Source organism: Bos indicus, chromosome 29 (genome assembly GCF_029378745.1).
Source record: "Bos indicus isolate NIAB-ARS_2022 breed Sahiwal x Tharparkar chromosome 29, NIAB-ARS_B.indTharparkar_mat_pri_1.0, whole genome shotgun sequence".
NCBI classification, from domain to species: domain Eukaryota; kingdom Metazoa; phylum Chordata; class Mammalia; order Artiodactyla; family Bovidae; genus Bos; species Bos indicus.
Window position 1 is genome coordinate 15,718,885 of NC_091788.1, and position 22,046 is coordinate 15,740,930.

At 40.1% G+C, this 22,046-nt stretch overlaps 1 protein-coding gene across 1 annotated transcript in view; it reads left to right on the plus strand.

Moving 5' to 3' along the window:
- TENM4 (teneurin transmembrane protein 4) overlaps positions 1 to 22,046 on the plus strand; it is a 3,327,204-nt gene that overhangs the window by 1,311,112 nt on the left and 1,994,046 nt on the right. The window contains exon 5 of the mRNA XM_070782510.1: positions 12,175 to 12,226. The gene's annotated coding sequence lies outside the window, so the exon portion shown is untranslated. The remainder of the gene's footprint in view (positions 1 to 12,174; positions 12,227 to 22,046) is intronic.

A 22,046-nucleotide genomic window follows, 5' to 3' on the forward strand; every position in this document is an offset into this window, starting at 1 on the left:
TTCATGATCTGAGCCCCAGTCAGCACCCAGTCTTGTTTTTGCTGATGGTATAGAGCTTCTCCATCTTTGGCTGCAAAGAATATAATCAATCTGGTTTCCGTATTGACCGTCTGGTGATGTCCATGTATAGAGTCGTCTCTTGTGTTGTTGGAAGAGGGTGTTTGCTGTGACCAGTGTGTTGCCATCTCCTATCTGACCACTAATTTACCTTGATTACTTACTGCATCCCACTTCACCTCCTGCAGTTCCATCATGTGTATATTTGCTCCTTTCTAATTGTTTCTCCATTAAGTATAGGGAGGTTTAAAGCTTCCATCTTTTCCACAGTAATTAAAAGAATGTCTGGCACAGAATGGGCACCCAACATACACTTAAGTGCATGAATGAATGAGCGAGAGCCTGGCACAGCATGCCTGGCAAGTAAATTATGTTTTTTGTAGAGCATGTTAGGAAACCAGGGGAAGGTTTTGATCAGCCTCTGCTACGCCTTCCTGCCTAATTTAAGAGAGATGATTTAAGGGGCCTGGAGTTTAGCACAAAGGTGGATTTGTTCATTTATATTGGAGTTTTGTGGGAATAACAGAAATCAGAAATCATCCTGGAGAAAGGCCAAGAAGAACAAGTCAAAGTGCCTCAAGGAAGGGTCTGTATGGAGAATGGGAGAATGAGACAGAGCTAAATGAAGAGTCACTTCACAATGGCACCTAATAGATAAATCTGGGAAATCTCACAAGACCAGGTACAAGTACTAACACTGTCTTTCACACTCGCAAGGTAGATATATTTAAAGGACCCAGAATAAGCAGGAACTCTTGTTTTTATCAGAAGAATAATGGTAAGCTCATTGACTGTCTATGTGGATAAGTGATACGAGCCTCAGGATATATATATATATATATATATATATTTTTTTTTTTGCTTATATTTTTAAGATCCCATGAAAGGAAATGAACTCAAATTGTGATTTTTGAGAAGAGAGTTATCCATCAGCATTAGAGTCTTGTTGAGGCTCTATAGATTTCCTAAAGAAGACACTTCTGCAAAGGTGATAACATAGTTATCTCCCTGTCAGGCGGTATAATTGATAGTGCTATTCAAAATTAATGGACTTTGGTGTGTAGTAGATTAATGAACAGTATGCTCACAGCGGAAACCAGCTACTTCTGGGATCTCAACCCACACCTTGAATTAGACTAAAGTGAAAAGGGAGGGAGGGGAGTGACCTCATGATTGAGGATATAGTAAAGACAGAGAAGTTGTATAACAGTTCACTGGTCATAAAGTTAGGCTTCACAATCCCATAGTCCTGAAAGTGAGACAGAAGGGTGTTCAAAGAAAGCCCACACCTATGGGAATCATCTCTCATATTTATTTCATCACTCTGAGCTTATAGTTCTCATTAGTTGCTCTGCTTGATCTCTTGTAAACGTGGTAACATATGGTAGTTAAGAAATAATACATTATTAGGGGGATTTCTCGGAGAAGGTGATGGCACCCCACTCCAGTACTCTTGTCTGGAAAATCCCATGGATGGAGGAGCCTGGTAGGCTGCAGTCCATGGGGTTGCAAAGAGTCAGACATGACTGAGTGACTTCATTTTCACTTTTCACTTTCATGCATTGGAGGAAATAGCAACCCACTCCAGTGTTCTTGCCTGGAGAATCCCAGGGACAGGGGAGCCTGGTGGGCTGCTGTCTCTGGGGTCACACAGAGTCGGACACGACTGAAGCAACTTAGCAGCAGCAGGAGATTTCTATTGGTTTTCTATGACCTAGATTAATTAGCATCATGATAGTTTAATTGAGACAAGGTAGCAAGCGTAATAAGAACAAACTTACTAGCATATGTAGTCAAAAGGAACGATCTCTTTCTGGTTGGATTGTGGAGGAAGACAGGGTATAGACAGAGAGTCAAATCATGAGAATCAGAAACATGGAGAAGGGCCCAGAGAGTCTGCCACTCATTGAGAAGCGGATAGAGAAGCAGGGGGTTGTCTTTTCTCCTTTGAAGACCGGACTAGGAGAAGAACGCACCTTGCCAGGATGCTGGAGGAGAGCTTACCAAAAGGATGGAATAAGATTTGTTTCCTTTTTTCTGATTCCAAACAGGCAGATAAAGAATTTTTGAAGCCATTGAATTCTTGGTTCAGATCTTGACTCTTTCGTGTGTTATATATCATTTGGGGACAGTTGTTTAAACTTGTAAGACGTGGGTAGATTTTATCCATGCATTAGAGGCAAGTAAAGCAATTTGTAGAATCACTGTGAGGAACAAGTCAGGTAAGGTATGTTAAAGACCTAGCAGAATGACTGGAACTGGGCTGTCGCTGACAGTGCTCACGCCTGCGTTAACAGGCACCAGTGACGTGTACAGAAGCATCTTGTTGCTTAGTCACTCAGTCATGTCCAACTCTGTGTTACCATATGAACTGTAGCCCGTCAGGCTCCTCTGTTCATGGGGTTTCCCAGGCAAGAATGCTGAAGTGTGGGTTGCCATTCCCTTCTCCAGAAGATCTTCCTGACCCAGGGATCGAACCTGAGTCTTCCACATTGCAGGCGGATTCTTTACCACTGAGCCACCAGAAATGCGTACAGATGTGTAGGACAAAATGTCAGCACCCCTCCATGACACACACCTGTGTCTCCACCGAGCACTTTGGAAGAACAGCTTTGTAGGATGTGGGATCTATTCAGCATCATCCCTCAAGGTGTCCAAAATCCAGATGGGAGTGCAAAATCAAGATGACCGGCCATTTCTCACACATGTTCTAGTCAAAGCAGGGATGAGAAAGATGGACTAGGACCAAGTTCTGGGTCAGGTTCCATTCCCTCCGTCTAAAATATGACTCAGACTGTTTGTGACTTGTTGGGAAGTATTCCATGATGCCTTATATGCCTTTTGACTCCAAGCTGAACTGGAGACCCAACTTACCGGAGTACAGTAGCCTTCATCATAGTTCCCACAGGATCGGTCTCTCAGGGAAACTGCTGCATTATATCTTCTGTATTATTTCCCATGACCGTATAGCCCCAGACTATGAATTCCCTTAAGTTCGTATTTGTTCTTGTATGTTAAGGTCCTGGTACAGTGTGTGGCACAGTTATTGTTCAGCATGTACTTGTTACGTGAATGAATATACAGAATATTGCATGAAATATATTAAAGAGTGACCTTAAGAAAATTACTCATCCTTCTGAGCCTCAGTTTCGTCATGTGTGAAATGGGAGAAAAGGCAAGCCTAGCAGTAGAGTGAAATACCTGGGCCAGACTGTGCACTTAATAAGTGAAACACTGGTTCACTGTCATTGCATTAATCATCATATTCAGATATAATCCAAATTACATGATTACTGAACAATTTTTAAACACTTAGTGTAAAAAAGTGCATGTCATGGAACCCCTTAATTCTTGAGATTTCTGTCTCTCTACAAGAAGCAATTTGCCGTTTTCACCACAGGGTTCCATTTCAGTCCCTTTTTGCTCTCACTCAGAAGTTCTTACATTTATTCTGTCTGACACACTCAAATCCATTAAGTCTAATGAACATCCACTCTGACATCGCACTGCTTAAATATGGCTAGAGCGCCTAATGATTTTTGCTTCTCACAATGACTCTGTGTATTCTGTTTTTCTAAAATTTAGCAGAGCTGAACATCACTTTAATATTCCTGAAATCCAGAGAGTAACAGTTAAATCTCTTCTCACACCTTTGAGCTTTCATCATATAGAAGATGCAGTGCCAGTTACTATAGGGGGATATAAACATGAGCATGGGCCGGCCTCTACCCTTGAAGGTCAAGGCCTTAGATCAAATAGTCTCCCATTAAATATGCAGAGAGGGCTTCCTTGATGGCTCAGAAGGGAAAGAGTCTGCCTGCAATACAGGAGACCCGGGTTTGATCCCTGGTTTGGGAAGATCCCCTGGAGAATGGAATGGCTACCCACTCCAGTATTCTTGTCTGGAGAATCTCATGGACAGAGGAGTCTGGCGGGTTGTAGTCTCTGGGGTTGCAAAGAGTCAGATATGACTGAAGCACACACACAAATATGCAGAGAGGACTTCTCACAGTGACGTTCTGCACCACTGAATCAGCTCTGCTAGGTGAAGCGAACACTGAGCGGGAATCATCTTCTCATGCACCAGAATAGGGGCTACATGCTTGGAAAATGGAGCTGAATAAGACAGAGGCTCTGTCCTTACGGAGCAGGGAAGTTACTGATTAAGGGAAAGCAGAGAACAAAAATGAACTATTTCAGTACAGTAGGCTAAATGTTTTCTCTGAAGTCAGCACAAGGAGTCTTGGTGCTAATAAGAAAAGAAATGACCTATACTAGAGATTAAGGAAAACCCTGAGGGGAAAAATGACCTGACCGAGGTTTATTAAGAAGATTGCTAAGGGAAGTGTCCACGTTTTGATCCTTGAGAATCAAAAGGAACCTTGAACTCAATGTTTAACACAGAGAAAGAACTCAATCAATGTCAGATAATATGATTATAAAATAACATTTGTAACACTTATTACTGTTATTGAGTAATACTTTTATAAGTGGAAATGATTGAGAAGAGGGAGTTTCAGGCAGAAGAAAAACAGGAGACTTTTGAAAAAGTGTGGTCTATGTAAGGTTACTACAAACTGTTATATTAAAAGTCTAGAGTCAGGGTGAAGATTGATGGAAAATGAGTATGGGCCTGTATGTCATGCCAGACAATCCTGCAGTCAGATTTAGTCAGATTTAGCTTTAGAAAGACTACTCAGCAGCTACATGGAAGGTTGATTTTACAAGTTTAAAACAAAAGACAAGAATAGTAAGAAGTCTGTTAGGGTGGAACAGCGGAGAGTGATGAAGGCCTGAACTTTGGACAAAGCCAGAAGGACAAAACAGCAAGTATCCCAGTGGAGATGATGGAGAGATGACACGGCAAGTTAATTTGATGACTTACTGGATAAAAATTATAGGAAGGTAGAAGGGTAAATGAAAATATTAGGACTTCTGTCCGGATGGGTGGTGGCAGGCATAGTTCAGTTTGGGATGTATTGACATTAAGGTACCCAGTAGAGAGATCCAACAGGTATTTTCAGAAATGAATCTAAAGCTCAGGTCAAGCATCACTGTTGAAAAGACTGATTTGGAATTCTTCTGCAAATAGAAAAAATAAGAATCTGAACGATGAGTGAAATTGAGCAGGGTATCTAGCTAAGTAGAAGAAGAGGGTTACATATGAAACTCAGTAGAGATTTGGAACATATTTATTGTCAGAATGACTTTGAGTAAAAAAATAATAAGATCAGAGCGAGCTTGAAGAATCTAAAGCTGATAGCTGCCTGTAGCAATTATCAAACAATGATGTAAATAATGAACATTGGGGGCCTCCATAAAAGTAAAGATTTCCTGGCCCCAGTAAGGGAATCAGATTGAGTATACCCAGTATGTGTGTGTGTGTGCGTGCCAAGTCACTTCAGTCGTGTCCGACTCTTTGCGACCCTATAGACTGTAGCATGCCAGGCTCCTCTGTCCGTGGGATTCTCCAGGCAAGAATACTGGAGTGGGTTGCCATGTCCTCCTCCTATAGGGCCTAGAAAATTGCATTTCCCAACAAGCATTCAGATAATCAGATACAAAATGTTCACAGATCATGCTTTGAGAAAAGCAGCTGTAGTGATATTCCTGCGTGAGTGGGAGAAGCCTGGACAGACCCAGGGAACTTGATCATCACAGTGCTCTGCTTAAGGAACTAGATATGAAAGTTCTCTTGATTTGATTGGCGGATAACCAAGAAAATAAAATCCTTGTTACCAATCTTCAGTTATTTACTGAGCCGAAGATCTCCCCCAAATCCATGTCAAAACTTCACCCACCCAGAGCAGAGTTTGCAGACACAAATAAAAGTCAGGCTGGGGAAAATGAAGGAAATCCAATGCAATATATTTGTATTCTGTCACTGAGGCACTGTCTAATGTTGCTGTAACTATGATGTATAGGTCTATCAAAGCATGTGTTACCATGGTCTGAATTCCCCGACTGGAGAAAAATGATTAATGTAGAGATTTGCATTCGATGTGGGCTTGGACATCAATATTTCAGCTTAGGTAAACAGGAGCTTTACCTAATTTATTGGCTCTCATTATGGATGGCTTGTAGAAGCCAAATTCCCCCTCTGCCTCCAAAATGACCTTTCATGCTCTACAAATCAATCTAGTAGAAGTGAAGCAAGTTGGTTAATATTTTAGTGAGAAAAAAATGACTTCACATGTCAGAGACTTAATTGTTGTGATTTTGACCCATTTTGAAATTAGTTAACATTTGCTTCAGGCCTCTGACTTCATGCATTATTTATTTTCATCTTGGCCTTGCTTAAGTCTCTCCATGTGCAGCATGCCCATAACATGTAAGAAGCTTTTTCTAAATACTGCACTTGAATAACAGTATTACAAGGCAGAGAATGTGAAGGCCAAAAAGTGTCCCCTCTGCCCACATGTGTGCATATGCACACAAATGCACATGGACACACACACACACACACAAATACATTATCCCAAGCTGAGCTGCTTCTGGATATATTTTAACTTTTATTGGCAAAGTTTGTCGATGTTACAGCCGGCATTAAGGAGCAATTTCCCTGTAAGAATTTTATGTTGCAAAGTGTGTCATAAGTTAATCAAAGGATAACAATGCAGAAGGCCATGCCTGTGCTTCCTGGAGGCTGGGGCCCGCCCATGCTGTCAGTCACTGTGAAAACTACAGCAAGCAGGGGGGTAGTACATCTTTTTCTCTCCTCGGAGAAACTGTTCTTGCCCACAAAGGTCAATGCCTTTATGGCATCAATCTATTAGCCTATTGTTGTGGTATGAATCCCAAGAAGAAGAATTCTCGTCAGTTGCCTGGCTCAGATGCCCCGGCTCTACAGCTTCCTACAGCAAGGACCAAGCCCTGCACCTTGCCTCTGACTGGCAGCATCAGCTTCGGTCTGTCCTGTCACAACCTCTGCATCCTGGTGAGTAATGACTTAGACTTGACTATCCACGCCTTGCTCTGTGCCATCACTGGGGAAGCGTGCTTCAGGAATCATTAAGCAAGCTATTTCTTCCAGCCAGTCTAGGTGCTCTCAGAGTTTGGATTTGGAAAGGTAACCCAGAAGAACATTCTATCATACCAGTTCTGTGAGGGGGTTGGGGGGATGGATTTGGAAGCTCCATCAGGGGGAAAAAAAAAAAGCTTGCTCAGAAACTCCTGCATATTTCTGGGATATTTACTACAATACCTTCTAATCACCTACATTCCTTTCCATCTTGACACTAATTCGGAGTTAAACAAAGACCAGTGTAAAAAAATGAGGCTCAACAGCTGTTTCCCAGATGTACAGAAATAACCATTGCAGCTGTCTGAAACTAGGGCATTTGCATTTGCATCGGTTTGGATTAAATCTTTCATTGATTTGGGTCATCATTTATGTAAGAAGTTCACAGAACAAAGAGCGTGCCTGTCCAAGGCAGCCATTTTAAATCTTCAAGCAAGAATATAGAAATTCTGGGGATTACATTTGCCTGGTAAAAACGATGTCTTATTTAAGATGATTTTCATTAAGAATCTAATTTTCACAGTACATTTTCTCCAAGTGCTAAAACCACACTCATCTGTCCAACTTCGTTGTCACCTCTTCCTGGAAGCTGTTTCCAGTTCCTGGAGTTAAAATTAATTGATATCGTCCCTCTGGATTTTGGAACCAAACTTATCTAGACTTGAATATGAAGCTCTCATTTCCCTGCAAGTGCTCTTTGAAGTAAATGCTCAATAAATGCTTATGGTATCTGAAAGCCGATAGGAATGATGGGAGGGAGGGAAGAGGAAGGAACATTTATGTTTACTCAATATATCTATTTTAGGGCAAATATATATGTATCATCATTTAGAATTCAGAAACACTTTTACTTTGTAACTGCTGAAAAGATTAATATTCTCACATGTTCTTCACTGTGGAGTTTATCGATATCCCTTGATAATTTTCAGATGTAGAAAATGAAAGTCTTCTAAGTCAGTATCTTGAATTCTCTTTCACCTTTATTTATTTTTTTTAATGGAAAATACACACTTGATTTTTCTTGAACTTCTTTTCGATTCAGATTCTTAGATCCTCTCAGTATCTTGGCTTTCCTCTTCATTTTCAAGATCCATCCTTAGCAGTTCTTGCCTTACTTTCTCTTCAATACTGTTCCATCCTTCCTCCGAGACCAGGGTTTTCACCTCGGCTTGCTTTGTCTCATGTCCATAAGGTGGACCTCATTGTATCAACAAAGCCAGGATATTTCCTTAGTGCAGAAAATACTGTTTATGGCTAAAAGCCCTCGGTGTCTTACAGATACTTAAAGTACAATGTGTCCAAGACCGAAGGTACTGTCTTTCCCCTCAGGAGTGCTCTCTCCACATATCCCATCTTGGCTAATGGAGCCACCACCATACACTCCATCTCTGAAACCACAAGCCTCTGTGCCTTTGTCTGTTTCTCCCTTGTCCTCACCCGTCACATCCAGTCAGTCATCACATCCTGTCAATCCTGACTCTCAAAATGCCTTTCAGTTCTAGCCTCTCTTCTTGTTCCCTGGCCATCTTTCCCATGGACTACTGCTCAGCACCCACACTGGATTCATTGTCACCAGCTATGTCTACTATAGGCTCATCTTTCTGCAATACCACAGACTTCCTCTACCTGAAGATAAACAGATAAGTGCGGGCGTATGTGTGTCGGTGTGTCTATATAACTCACCCCCCTTTCATCTTCAGGAAAGTCCTTTCTTAATTAATCATGCATTATTTTTTCATGGCCTTCCTCATCTGAGCCAGACCTCCATCCTCAGCCACTACCATCCCAAGCCCCTCACTTCACACCCTCCCATGGAAAACACCACAGTTTCTAAACTTAAAGCCTTCTTGAAATTTCCAAAGATAACTTGTCTATCAGTGCCCCTAATGCTTACATATACAGGTTTCGTTTGTTTGTTTAGTCTTGTTTTCTGCCAGGTACATTTTCTCTCTGCTTTGTGGACTATGCCCATCCGTGAGGTGTGAGTTTGATGAAGAGTCCTGACCCTTAGAAGGCTCTTCCTTTCATGTCTCTGTAGCATGTGAGCTTCCCTTTATTAAGAACAATATAATTGCTCTGGGGGCTCCTTTCTCTCACCCACCATCAAGCCTCCTCAGGACACAGTGTCTTTTAGTCTTCAGTATCTGACAATTTTCTCCAACTTAATTTGTACTAAATAAATGAAACTTTCATTTTGTCTAACTCGAAACTTGATATTTCATTATTTTCTCTGCTTCCATTCTAAGACTTATGTTGTGTTCATTTAATTATCTTTTTAGCATGGTTTTTATTCATGATTAAAGAAAGATGAACAGGGTTATTATGTGTACATGATGAGGTATTAAATCTTTTACTTATCTTATATTCTTTTAATTTTTTTCCCTTAGTGGAAAAATTAACTGTACACAATTTTACTCATTCAGTGAATAATTTTTCTCATTCAGGCATTCTTTTCATTCAGTGAACTATCAGAAATATAATTTTACAGTGCAAGATGCATAAGTAACTGTAATATCATTAAATTTAAAGATCCATTGATCAATGTAGAATATTTTCTTATTGAAGAAGCCCATTAATGCCCAAATAGACTTCAGTCATTTTTAATCTCTCTCAAAGACCAATGAAGAAAGACCTTATCCCAAAACGTCTGAAAATTCTATTCTACCCTATTCTTTAGCACCACTTATCCCTAGAGTTTCTTTCTAGCCCAGAAGCTAACCAACTGAATAATTAATTAGTGCTCTCTCTCCCCCTCCCCTTCTTTGTCTTTTATTTACCCTTTTCTGACCTCTGTCACTGCTTCCCCTAGATTCACCAAACTTCCCCCACACTATATAATCTCCATCTGAACAATGCATGTCCTCTTCTCTCTGTTTTTCTCCTGAGAATCAGCCCTCTTGGCCCTGTCCTTCCACTTGTCAGCTGTGTTCTCTATCAGTTATTCCAATGCTATGTCACAGAAGCCTAAAAACTCATCCGGAAATGAAAAGAATTGTGTTCCAATGAAAGGGGAGTGGTATAGGGAAGATGTGGAGCAATCCAAGTGGCAAAGCCTACCGGTGTTTTGCTTGTTTTGTTTGCACAGAATTGTGAACACACCTGTTAATATTTTTGCCTCATCAGTGCTTAAGATGTGGCCACTTCTCTTACACACTGCAGTATAATGAGGAAGAAAGACATACTAAACCATCAATCATCATATTATATGAAACACACTATGGTAGAATTGGGCTGTCCTGGTGGATCAGACAGTAGAGAATCTGCCTGCAATGCTGGAGACCTGGGCTCGATTCCTGAGTCAGGAAGTTCCCCTGGAGAAGGGATAGGCTACTCACTCCAGTATTCTTTGGCTTCCCTGGCTGCTCAGACAGTAAAGAATCCACCTGCAATGCAGGAGACCCGAGCTCGATTCCTGGGTCAGGAAGATCCTCTGGAAAGGGGAATGGCTACCCACTCAATTAGTAATCTTAGTAGTCTTGCCTGAAGAATCCCACAGACACAGCCTGGCTGTCTACAGTCCATTGGGTCGCAGAGGGGGGCATGACTGAGTGAATAACACTTTCACTTTCATGACAGAGTTATGTGAAGGGCATTCTGAGGACATTTCCTAAAGCACTTACTTTAGCTCTCATCTGAGAGAACAGTAATAAGAGTATCAGAAAATGATTACTGGTTTTGATGAATAATTTTAAAATGATATACATAAATTGGCTTGGCGATTGTCTGTAAATATGAGTTGGAACCTGGAAGCTAATTAGATGATGAATTTAACATGTATGGGACTCACCATAAAATATATTTGATCAGTTTAGTTAAAATTTAGTTAAGATTTTTGTATTAGGTGTGTTGGGAAGATGCCAACCTAGATGAATTATAGCTAGCACAGTGTCCTTTGAAAACTCAAGAAACTGTTTTCCCTTTCTAGTGGAACTTCCTATGTCAATTTGTCTTTTCACATGATCTTAATGAAGACTGATTTCTAATACTGCCATTTCATATGTCTTATAACTAGTAAAGCATGAAATATGTTCTTTTGAAATGTTACATAGAGCTTAGTAGCAGAATGGTACTGAAGACAAATGAAATGTTAAGACTGTGTATTTGAATAAAAATGTTTATGTTAATAATGTCAACACACATAAATGAAAACAATTTTCATCTGACGGCTCTGAAAGTGAGTTTGTGTCTTTATGTCTGACATTGTTGGCATATTAGAATAAAAGGGTCACAATCTTAAGTCATGATATTTAAAAGTATCTGAAGGGGTAGAGCTCTAGAATCTTAAAGGAATCGTAAGGTTTCTGTTGAAACTCCTTGTACTCTTAGTTCCTTCATAAAAATAACAAAGCACATTGATCATGATGAATTATGCATTTCTTTGTAATGATAATAAACATAGTCAAAGGGAAGCCATGGCTATTGCATATTTTAATTAAAGAATTCTATTGCACCAGAAGATCAGGAAAGCCTGGTGTGCTGCAGTCCATGGGGTCACAAAGAGTTGGAGATGACTGAGCAACTGAACAATAGCAATTGCATCAGAATGTTTTTGGCATTCCTTTTTACTGAGGAAAGGAATCCATGTGGATGATTACAGATTTAGGATTAGACCCGTCATTTCCACACAGGGGTGAATTAATGTTGCTTATCAACACAGGGAAATACCTCTGGAGAAGACAGATCATAGAAGAACACAGACATGTTGCACTTGCCATCTCAGAGGCATTTTATAATTAGATTGGATTGATTCATGAAACCCCTCCATGAGCTGAAGAGATGGGCTACTTCTGTGGCTCTTTGCAGTCACAAAATTGAAGTTAAAGAGATTACATGACTCTACAATGACTCTGGTTTCATCTTGCTAGATCATTTCTTAAGGCTAGACTCATCATGGGTCTAAATTCTCTAGATGGAATTGAAGTGACTTGGTAGGAACATTGTTCTCTGTTATAGCATTTTTGTTCTTCTCCTAAATTATGGAGTGTGGTTTCGTTTTTTGTACTGAAAAGCAATGAACTCATATGAATGTGCTACATTATATATCTTGTTTTAATTTATATAATCCTACTAATTCTTCCATATTTCCTCTTTCGTAGATGAATCCCATCTTCGATGGACTCACTGAACTGAAAAACAAGCTTGAATAAGGTAAGCCATCTGGAAAGCTGCTATTAACACTCACATATTGTAGCCAGCAATCCTGTGTTGAACTTAAATTTAACCAATCTGGCTTCAGAGTGCAGTTAGGTTTGATTCTCTGCCCTCTTTGGTGAGAATCCCATAAAAGATTGTGTTCATAAAAGCAAAAACTACAGATGGGAAAAGCAGCTACTGTTGAGGTCACTTTGTTGTTGTTGTTGTTGGGGTCTCTTGACCTTAAATTGGTCAGCATAGTGTGTCAGCGTGTACACATTCAGAAAATACATAGACAGTTTCTTTGGGTTTGCTGGAAATTGTCAAATAAAGGTGAGATGATGAGAAGACATAGCCAAAGTAAGATTATCGCCTAGGAATTTGTCCACTGGCCTGAGAAGATGAAACTCAGGAGGTTACAGTGTCTCAGGGTGATGCTTCCTATTCATACTCATTTGGAGGGGCAGATGACATGGCATTCTTCTGAGTCTGTGCAGTAGAAACAGCCTAGAAATGACGCATGCTTTGCAACTGACTCTGGATCAAGAGAAGTAAGAATGGATTGGGCAGGGCCAGCATAAAGTATAGGTCTAGTGAGTCCTGACTTCTTTCACTGGTAGAATCTAGATTCTGGGAAGGGCCTTTAAGGACTGGCTTTATGGGTCTTACTGTCTCTGATTTTAAATTTGCTTTTCTAGTATAAATAAAATGACTTTTCTCTGAGGCACTTGGGAAATATAGAGGTAAAGTCTTAAAAAAAAAGTATGTCTATTAATTTACAAATTTGATTTGTGGGAATCCCTTTTAAGGAAATCATCAAACATGAGTACTAACATTCATTAAATAGATTCAAAAATTTTTTACTGTGACATTCATTATAATAATGAAGCATGAAGAAATAAACCTACTGCCTAATAACACAGCTTATTAAATTATGGCTTAGCCTCATGATGAAATATTATGTAGATGTTAAAATTATGATTTTCAAAAATTTCAGTTCCAATAGAAAATGTTGAAGCAAGTGAAAAGCCAGTACACAAAATTATCTATATTGTGGCATGTCCTCAATTTATACATAGAAATTAGATGAGAAGAAAATATTCATTTAGGATACGGATGTATTCCCATTTTAACACCTCTGAAATCAGCATGTGTCCTATAATTAGTGGCACTTTCTACCTATAATTGGAAACACTTTTTTTTTCTATTTTAGGGGTACATAAACTAATGTTGCATCTCTCTGTCAATGACAAACATCTTGGATTTGAAAAAAAAATCAGTATGCTAATATAATATGGTCAACTTTTTTCATAATGAGTATTTATTTTATGTATATTTAGAGAAGAGGCAACTCTTTTTCAATCCACTTATATATGACATTCTTCATATCCTGACACAGAAAATTTTATTTTCTCTCCTAGGCACATTTCTAAGATCTACTTGGGGTGAATAAATTCATGGGACACAAATTAATTTTTCCCATATTTCTGCCTGGGAATCCAAGATACTTAGGTATATGTATGTACTTCACCTTCCAGAGTGGTGAATCCTTCACTCAACCGAGTTTACTCAGAGTGCCCTTGGTCAGTGAATGCTTTCTCAGCAATTTCTCCTCAAATCTGGGTCCTTTTCTCCTGGTTTCTCTACTGCTGTCCTTCACTGATGTACCTAAAATATGGTAACAGATACTCAAGGGCTAGGGGCTAAATGAGAAGATTATGACTTGGAATTTGCAAAGTCTTAGGTTGAAACCCTGGTTCTGCCCCTCATGGATGATATGACCTTGGGCAAGTCACTTACCTCTTGCAACCCAGTTTTCTCTTCTGTCAAGTAGAGATGATTAACATGTGTCTCATAAAGATACATGTGGATTTCCTGAGCTGCGTATACAGCAATGGGCACATGTCACATGTGTGATAAGTGTTCATTTCACTCATTCTTTTCGCACTGATATATGGTTTTCCCAAATAAATATGATTTTCCTGAATTTAACTCAGAAGACCATTATATCGACTACTGTGGGCAAGAATCCCTTAGAAGAAATGGAGCAGCCATCATAGTCAACAAAAGAATCTGAGATACAGTTCTTGGGTACAATCTCAAAAACGACAGAATGATCTCTGTTCATTTCCAAGGCAAATCATTCAGTATCAGAGTAATTCAAATTTATGCCTCCCAGTCAGTAATGCTGAAGAAGCTGAAATTAAATGGCTCTATGAAGACCTACAAAACCTTCTGCTGCTAAGTCGCTTCAGTCATGTCTGACTCTGTGACCCCAGAGACGGCAGCCCACCAGGCTCCCCTGTCCCTGGGATTCTCCAAGCAAGAACACTGGAGTGGGTTGCCATTTCCTTCTCCAATGCATGAAAGTGAAAAGTGAAAGTGAAGTCTCTCAGTCGTGTCCGACTCTTAGTGACCCCATGGACTGTAGCCCACCAGGCTCCTCCGTCCCTGGGATTTTCCAGGCAAGAGTACTGGAGTGGGGTGCCATTGCCTTCTCCAAAACCTTCTAGAACACCTAAAAAAGATGTCCTTTTCATTATAGGGGACTGGAATGCAAAAGTAGGAAGTCAAGAAATACCTGGAGTAACAGGCAAATTTGGCCTTGGAGTACAGAATGAAGCAGGGAAGAGGGTAACAGAGTTTTTCCAAGAGAATGCACTGGTCATAGCAAACACCCTCTTCCAACACAAAAGAAGACTATACATGGACATCACCAGATGGTCAACATCAAAACCAGATTGATTATATTCTTTGCAGCCAAAGATGGAGAAGCTCTATACAGTCAGCAAAAACAAGACTGGGAGCTGACTGTGGCTCAGATCATGAAATCCTTACTGCAAAATTCAAACTTAAGTTGAAGAAAGTACGAAAAAACCAGTAGACCATTCAGGTATGACCTAAATTAAGCCCCTTACAATTATACAGTGGAAGTGAGAAATAGATTCAAGGGATTAGATCTGATAGACAGAGTGCCTGAAGAACTATGGATGGAGGTTCATGATATATTACAGGAGGCAGTGACCAAGACCACTCCAAGAAAAAGAAATGCAAAAAGGTAAAATGGCTGTCTGGAGAGGCCTTACAAATAGCTGAGAAAAGAAAAGATGCAAAAGGCAAATGAGAAAAGGAAAGATATACCCATTTGAATGCAGAGTTCCAAAGAATAGCAAGGATAGATAAGAAAGCTTTCCTCAGTGATCAATGCAAAGAAATAGAGGAAAACAATAGAATTGGAAAGACTAGAGACCACTTCAAGAAAATTAGAGGTACCAAGATTTAATGCAAAGATGGGCACAATAAAGGACAGAAATAGTATGGACCTAACAGAAGCAGAAGATATTAAGAAGAGATAGCAAGAATACACAGAAGAATTATGCAAATAAGATCTTCATGGCCCAGATAACCACGATTGTGTGATCACTCACCTAGAGCCAGATATCCTGGAATGAGAAGTCAAGTGGGCCTTAGGAATCATCACTATGAACAAAGCTAGTGGAGGTGATGGAATTCCAGTTGAGCTATTTCAAGTCCTAAAAGTCGATGCTGTGAAAGTGCTGCACTCAATACGCCAGCAAATCTGGAAAGCACAGCAGAGGCCACAGGACTGGAAAAGGTCAGTTTTCATTCCAATCCCAAAGAAAGGCAATGCCAAAGAATGTTCAAACTAATGCACAATTGCGCTCATCTCACATGCTATAATGTTCAAAATTCACCAAGCCAGGCTCTAATAGTACGTGAACTACGAACTTCCAGATGTTCAAGTTAGATTTAGAAAATACAGAGGAGCCAGAGATCAAATTGCCAACATCAACTGGCTCATTGAGAAAGCAAGAGAGTTCCAGAAAAACATCTATTTCTGCTTTATTGACTATGCCAAAGCCTTTGACTGTGTGGATCACAACAAACTGTGGAAAATTCTTCAAGAGATGGAAATACCAGACCACCTTTCCTGCTCCTGCTAGCAACAGTTAGAACTGGACATGGAATTATAGACTGGTTCCAAACTGGGAAAGGAGCATGTCAAGGCTGTACATTGTCACCCTGCTTATTTAACTTATATGCAGAGTACATCATGAGAAACGCTGGGCTGGAAGAAGCACAAGCTGGAATCAAGATTGCTGGGAGAAATATGAATAACCTCAGATATGCAGATGACACCACCCTTATGGCAGAAGGCAAAGAGCAACTAAAGAGCCTCTTGATGAAAGTGAAAGAGGCAAATGAGAAAGTCAGCTTAAAACTGATATTCAAAAAACAAAGATCTGGCATCTGGTCCCATCATTTCATGGCAAATAGATGGGGAAATGATGGAAACAGTGAGAGACTTTATTTTCTTGGGCTTCAAAATCACTGCAGATGGTGATTGCAGCCATGAAATTAAAAGACGCTTGCTCTTCGGAAGAAAAGCTATAACCAACCTAGACAGCATATTAAAAAGGTGAGATATTACTTTGCCAACAAAGGTCTGTCTAGTCAAAGCTGTGTGTTTTCCATAATGGATTTGAGAGTTGGAGTATAAGGAAAGCTGAGCACTGAAGGATTGATGCTTTTGAACTGTGGTATTGGAGAAGACTCTTGAGAGTGCCTTGGACTGCAAGCAGATAAAACCAGTCCATCTTAAAGGAAATCAGTCCTGAATATTCATTGGAAGGACTGATGTTGAAGCTGAAACTCCAATACTTTGGCGACCTGATGCGAAAAACTGATTAATTGGAAAAGACCCTGATGCTGGGAAAGATTGAAGGCAGGAGGAGAAGCGGACGACAGAGGATGAGATGGTTGGATGGCATCACCTACTCAATGGACGTGAGTTTGCGCAAGTTCCAGGAGTTGGTAATAGACAGGGAGGCCTGGCGTGCTGCAGTCCATGGGATTGCAAAGCATCAGACATGACTGAGCGACTGAATTGAACTGAACCGCCCAAATAAACACCACCCCATACACAGTTCTCCAAATGATGTTCATCAGCTCACACTTGGTTCATTTCAAGCTTGGAAGAACACTCCCCACCCCACCATAATCACTGCTACTTAGGAAACCTTCCCAACTACACTTTTTCCACTTTCATATAGAAGCTTCTTCAGAAACCGGTAATATCCAGTGTACATTCCACAGTCTCCATTTGTCAGCCCTGTTGTCCTTATAACCAAATTAATGTCCTTGAATTATTGACTCACTTCAGCTTTGTTAAGCAGTTATCTTCCCTGGATGACTCTGCTAGGATTGAATCGGATGGAAAGCATGGGCGTGTAGACAGAGACTCGGATGAGACTAGAAATAAACTCCTGTATTATTATGAAGTTAAATCGGGGGTAGATGTGATGGACTAAAGGAAAGTGGGTTCTCCCTCCATAGCTCCTGTACAGTTTGTGGGCTTTGATGGTCTAGGGCCTCCTCATGATAACGATTATCACTGCTCTGTATCACTACCTGAACCAGAACTGGCACTGGTAATGACCTGCAGTTATTACCTCTCTGAAAACTGATTCACTAACTGATTCACTACCTAGCCTTTCATATCTCTAATTTTCTAATTTTATCATAATATCAGCATTCTCCCCAGTTGTCAGTCTTCTTACCTTCCAGCTTTCACCTTATTTTATTTTCTTTCATACCTATGTTGGCTTTAATGCTTTACATTTTAACCCTACTTCCTCTTTGCCACACCCATCTGATTCAACCATTATCAGTTCAGTTCAGTCAGTTGAGTTGCTCAGTCATGTCCGACTCTTTATGACCCCGTGGACTGCAGCACGCTAGGCTTCCCTGTCCATCACCAACTCTAGGAGCCTGCTCAAACTCACATCCATTGAGTCGATGATGCCATCCAGCCATCTCATCCTCTGCTGTCCCCTTCTCCTCCTGCCTTCAATCTTATATTTCCTTATAATTTGCTCAAAGATTATTCCATGTATTCAGCCTCTAAAAAATTTCAGTTTGGTCTTCAGATCCCCTTGCTATGATGTTAGACTTGAATTGTTCACTCTTTCTCTAAAATTTGCCCTCAGTCTCCTGCTGCAACAGAGGTGAAAACTTCCTAGCTTAATCAGGAGAGCAGACATCTATCTTTTGCCAGAAGGAACTGGACAATTTAAATAGTATCAAAATTTGAAAAATTAATTCCTTATGTTCTGATTTATATCTATTCGAAAAGGCTGAATGATTTTCTACATGGAGTGGCATTGTTCTGTCCAACAAGGACTTCCACTTTCAAATCAAGATCTTTTCTTTCAAAGGGGATTTATAACCCTTTACCTTTAGTGGAAAATGCTGAAGGTGAACCAGACTCCATGAAAAGCATCACAAATCACTTCTCAGTTATTAAGGGTTGAAGTGAAAGTGAAAGTCACTCAGTTCTGTCTGACTCTTTTGAGACTCCATGGACTGTAGCCTGCCAGGCTCCACTGTCCATGGAATTCTGCAGGCAAGAATACTGGAGTGGGTTGCCATACCCATCTCCAGGAGATCTTCCCAACTCAGGGACCAAACTCAGGTCTCCACATTGTGGGTGGATTCTTATTAAGGGTTAACAGTCCACAAAAACAGAAAAATGTGAGTTTAGGAATAAGTCCCCTGGTAAGAAGCAAAAACTGTGGTGTTGGAAAAGACTTTTGAGAGACCCTTGGACTGCAGGGAGATCAAACCAGTCAATCCTAAAGGAAATCAACCCTGAATATTCGTTGGAAGGACTGAAGCTGAAGCTCCAGTACTTTGGCTACCTGATGCAAGGAACTAATCCATTGGAAAAGACCCTGATGCTGGGAAAGATTGAAGGCAGGAGGAGAAGGGGATGACAGAGGATACGATGGTTGGATGGCATCACCAACTTAATGGACATGAGTTTGAGCAAGCTTCGGGAGTTGGTGATGGACAGGGAAGACTGGCGTGCTGAAGCCCATGAGATCGCAGAGAGTCAGACATGACTGAGCGACTGAACTGAAGAAACAAACATCCTGGTGTAGAGAATAGGGGAAAGTGAAAAGTGGGATATAAAGGAATGCAATGCCATTCCTGGGCAAAGTAGATTTACTCCCCAAACCACAGATGGTTCAGGATGGCTAAATTCGTTAATGAGAAGGAACTGGAATTTAGTAACAAAGCCTATTGGATAGGCTTCAAAGTAACCTCATGTTTTACTTACAGCCTCTTCTAGGGAGCCAGCATTCTTTAAGTGAAGAGAAGCAAATGAAAGGAATAAAAGCAATATAAGGCCATGGAAATGATAATATTCTCTACTACGTATTCATCATTGTCAGGCAGTACATTGAACAGATGGATTCTTTCATTTAATGCTATAGCCACCTCTGCAATAGACACTACTATTTCCATTTTTTCTTTAGTTCAGAAAGCCTCAGGCTCAGAGAGGTAAACTAACTTGCCCAAAGCCCCTACACTAGCAGCCAATAACTTTGGGATTTGAATGCAGTGCCGTTTAACTCTACATATTGAGAGATCACCTTGCCTTCCATGTGAACAAGATGTGAAGAGTGAAGATGGGATTTAATGAGCTGGTTAGGGAGGATAAGGAGGAGCTGGGAGTTCTACAAGGTGGGAAGTATCAAATATTTTTGGAAGATGCAGGAAGCAAAAACAGTTCCTGCTATCCCATTTCTGCATTTCACATGTTTGTTCACCTCTACTTCCCCCAGTCCTATCTTCCAACCCTCAATATCGGTCCCAAGGAAGCCATATCCAATTCCCCTAATTTCTCACTGAGTGACATGTCTATATTTTTTTAGGTAGTAAATAAATCTCCCCCAGAAGTCTCCCAGCATTCTCTCCCACCCTTAAAAAGCAAAGACACCTTGTTGGCTGCTTGAAATGTATGAAATGTGATTGTGTTTACTTTTTGGGATTGAAACCAATCACATACAAAAGTGCCTTTTTAGGGGAGAAAGATGTCAACTCTGCCTTGCATTCAAATACCTAATCTTTTCTGACTCACATTGAACAACCTTGAGCAAATCACTCCCTGGTTTCTCTTTGCTGCTTATGCTGTACAACAGCAGGAGAGGCGGCTCCCAGTGCTGCACGCTCACTCAAATATTAAAGCTTTTTACACTCTTTGCTTCTGTTCATTCCTTCTTTCTTTTTGATCTAACAAAACTTCTTAAATTATAAATTAGAGAGTTAGAGTGTTTGTTTTTTTGCTTTTTTTTGTTCCAAGATAAGAGAAAAATATCTGACTTCACAAAAACCGTTAGCAGTGTAGTACAGCAGACCATGTCAGTATTTTCATTTGACATGTGGCATGTGATACCTCCAGAAAGATGCCACATTTAGAATGATTTCTTAAAGAGAAATTCACTGTTTCGAATATGGTGAAATAAGCTAGTTATTCTACTTGGAAGGTGAGATACCATGGCCCACCCCTTTACAACAGCATCAAAATCTATAATCAAATGTTTTACAAAATCCAAATCTCAGTTTTGCATTCTGAGATTTTTTTTCTAATAGATAAGCTGGTAAATAAGTACTTTTTCCCTTGAAACAAATGCAAGAAAATTAGTGTTAAGTCAATCAAGGTATAATAAAACAGAGATGGAATTGTTTTCCAGAATATTTTCTGCAGTAAAACCAGCTAGTTGCTTTGAGAATTTGTCTTGCTATCTTTTTAATTTTCTGATGCTTAAGAATACAAACTCCTTCTAAAAGTCTTTATTTATTTAGCCTCCTCAGTGTAAGTGGCCATCCTCTGAGCTTTTCTGTCTAACTGTGCACATTTACATCCAAGGATTCATCACACTGAATTGTAAATAAGCATGTGTCTCTCAGCTTAGCCACTGAACTTCTTGGGGACAGGGAGCCTTGCCAATTCTCCTCTTTATCTCCTAGCAAAGTGTGAGGCAGAGTTGATACTCAGTACATAGTTTTGAAAATGAATTGAATATGACTGTGCTTTAATGGAAATATGATTAATGATGGGGACACTTGTCCAGGATATTTTCCTCCCATTCAGTGAGATAAAAAGTTTAGAAGCAAGTTCCAACATACAAATAAAATGAGAAACATGAAAACGAGACCCCAAGTAGTTCTTCCCTTCCTGAGCCAAGAAACAGTGCCAAAATCTCATAAAAATAAGCTAGCTCAAAATATGCGTATGTTTGAACAAGTCAGAAATATAGTGAAGTTGGATTCTTTTTCTTACTGTGTCGTCCATGATCCAGAATGAAGAAAATAGTACAAACTTGGGGAGTTAACAATTTCCAGGGGAAAAACTGCAATCAAATCACCACCACCACCATAAATACCCTGAGGTGGTCTTTGCATTATGATCTCAAGCACCCAGATTTATCCTCTTCTTTTGGTTTTGATTTTGTTTTGCTTTTTTTTTTTAAATTTTATTTTATTTTTAAACTTTACATAATTGTATTAGTTTTGCCAAATATCAAAATGAATCCGCCACAGGTATACATGTGTTCCCCGTTCCCCATCCTGAACCCTCCTCCCTCCTCCCTCGCCATACCATCCCTCTGGGTCGTCCCAGTGCACTAGCCCCAAGCACCCAGTATCATGCATCGAACCTGGACTGGCATCTCATTTCATACATGATATTTTACATGTTATAAAAATATTGTCAGAGGATCCGCATTCATAGCCAAACAGCTCATCCAGGATTCACAAACACCATGAACCATTAAGATAAGATGTGATAGTAACAGTGGTGCTTCTCTGTGTTAGAATAACATGTTAGTTTATAAACCTGAAATGGGTGAATTCAACCGCATCAACATCTTGTATGGTAGAAAGAACATGTCCTGTATCTATCCCCATCTTACAGATGGCAAATACCAAATACCTTACCAGGATTATGAAGCTGTGACATTCAGCT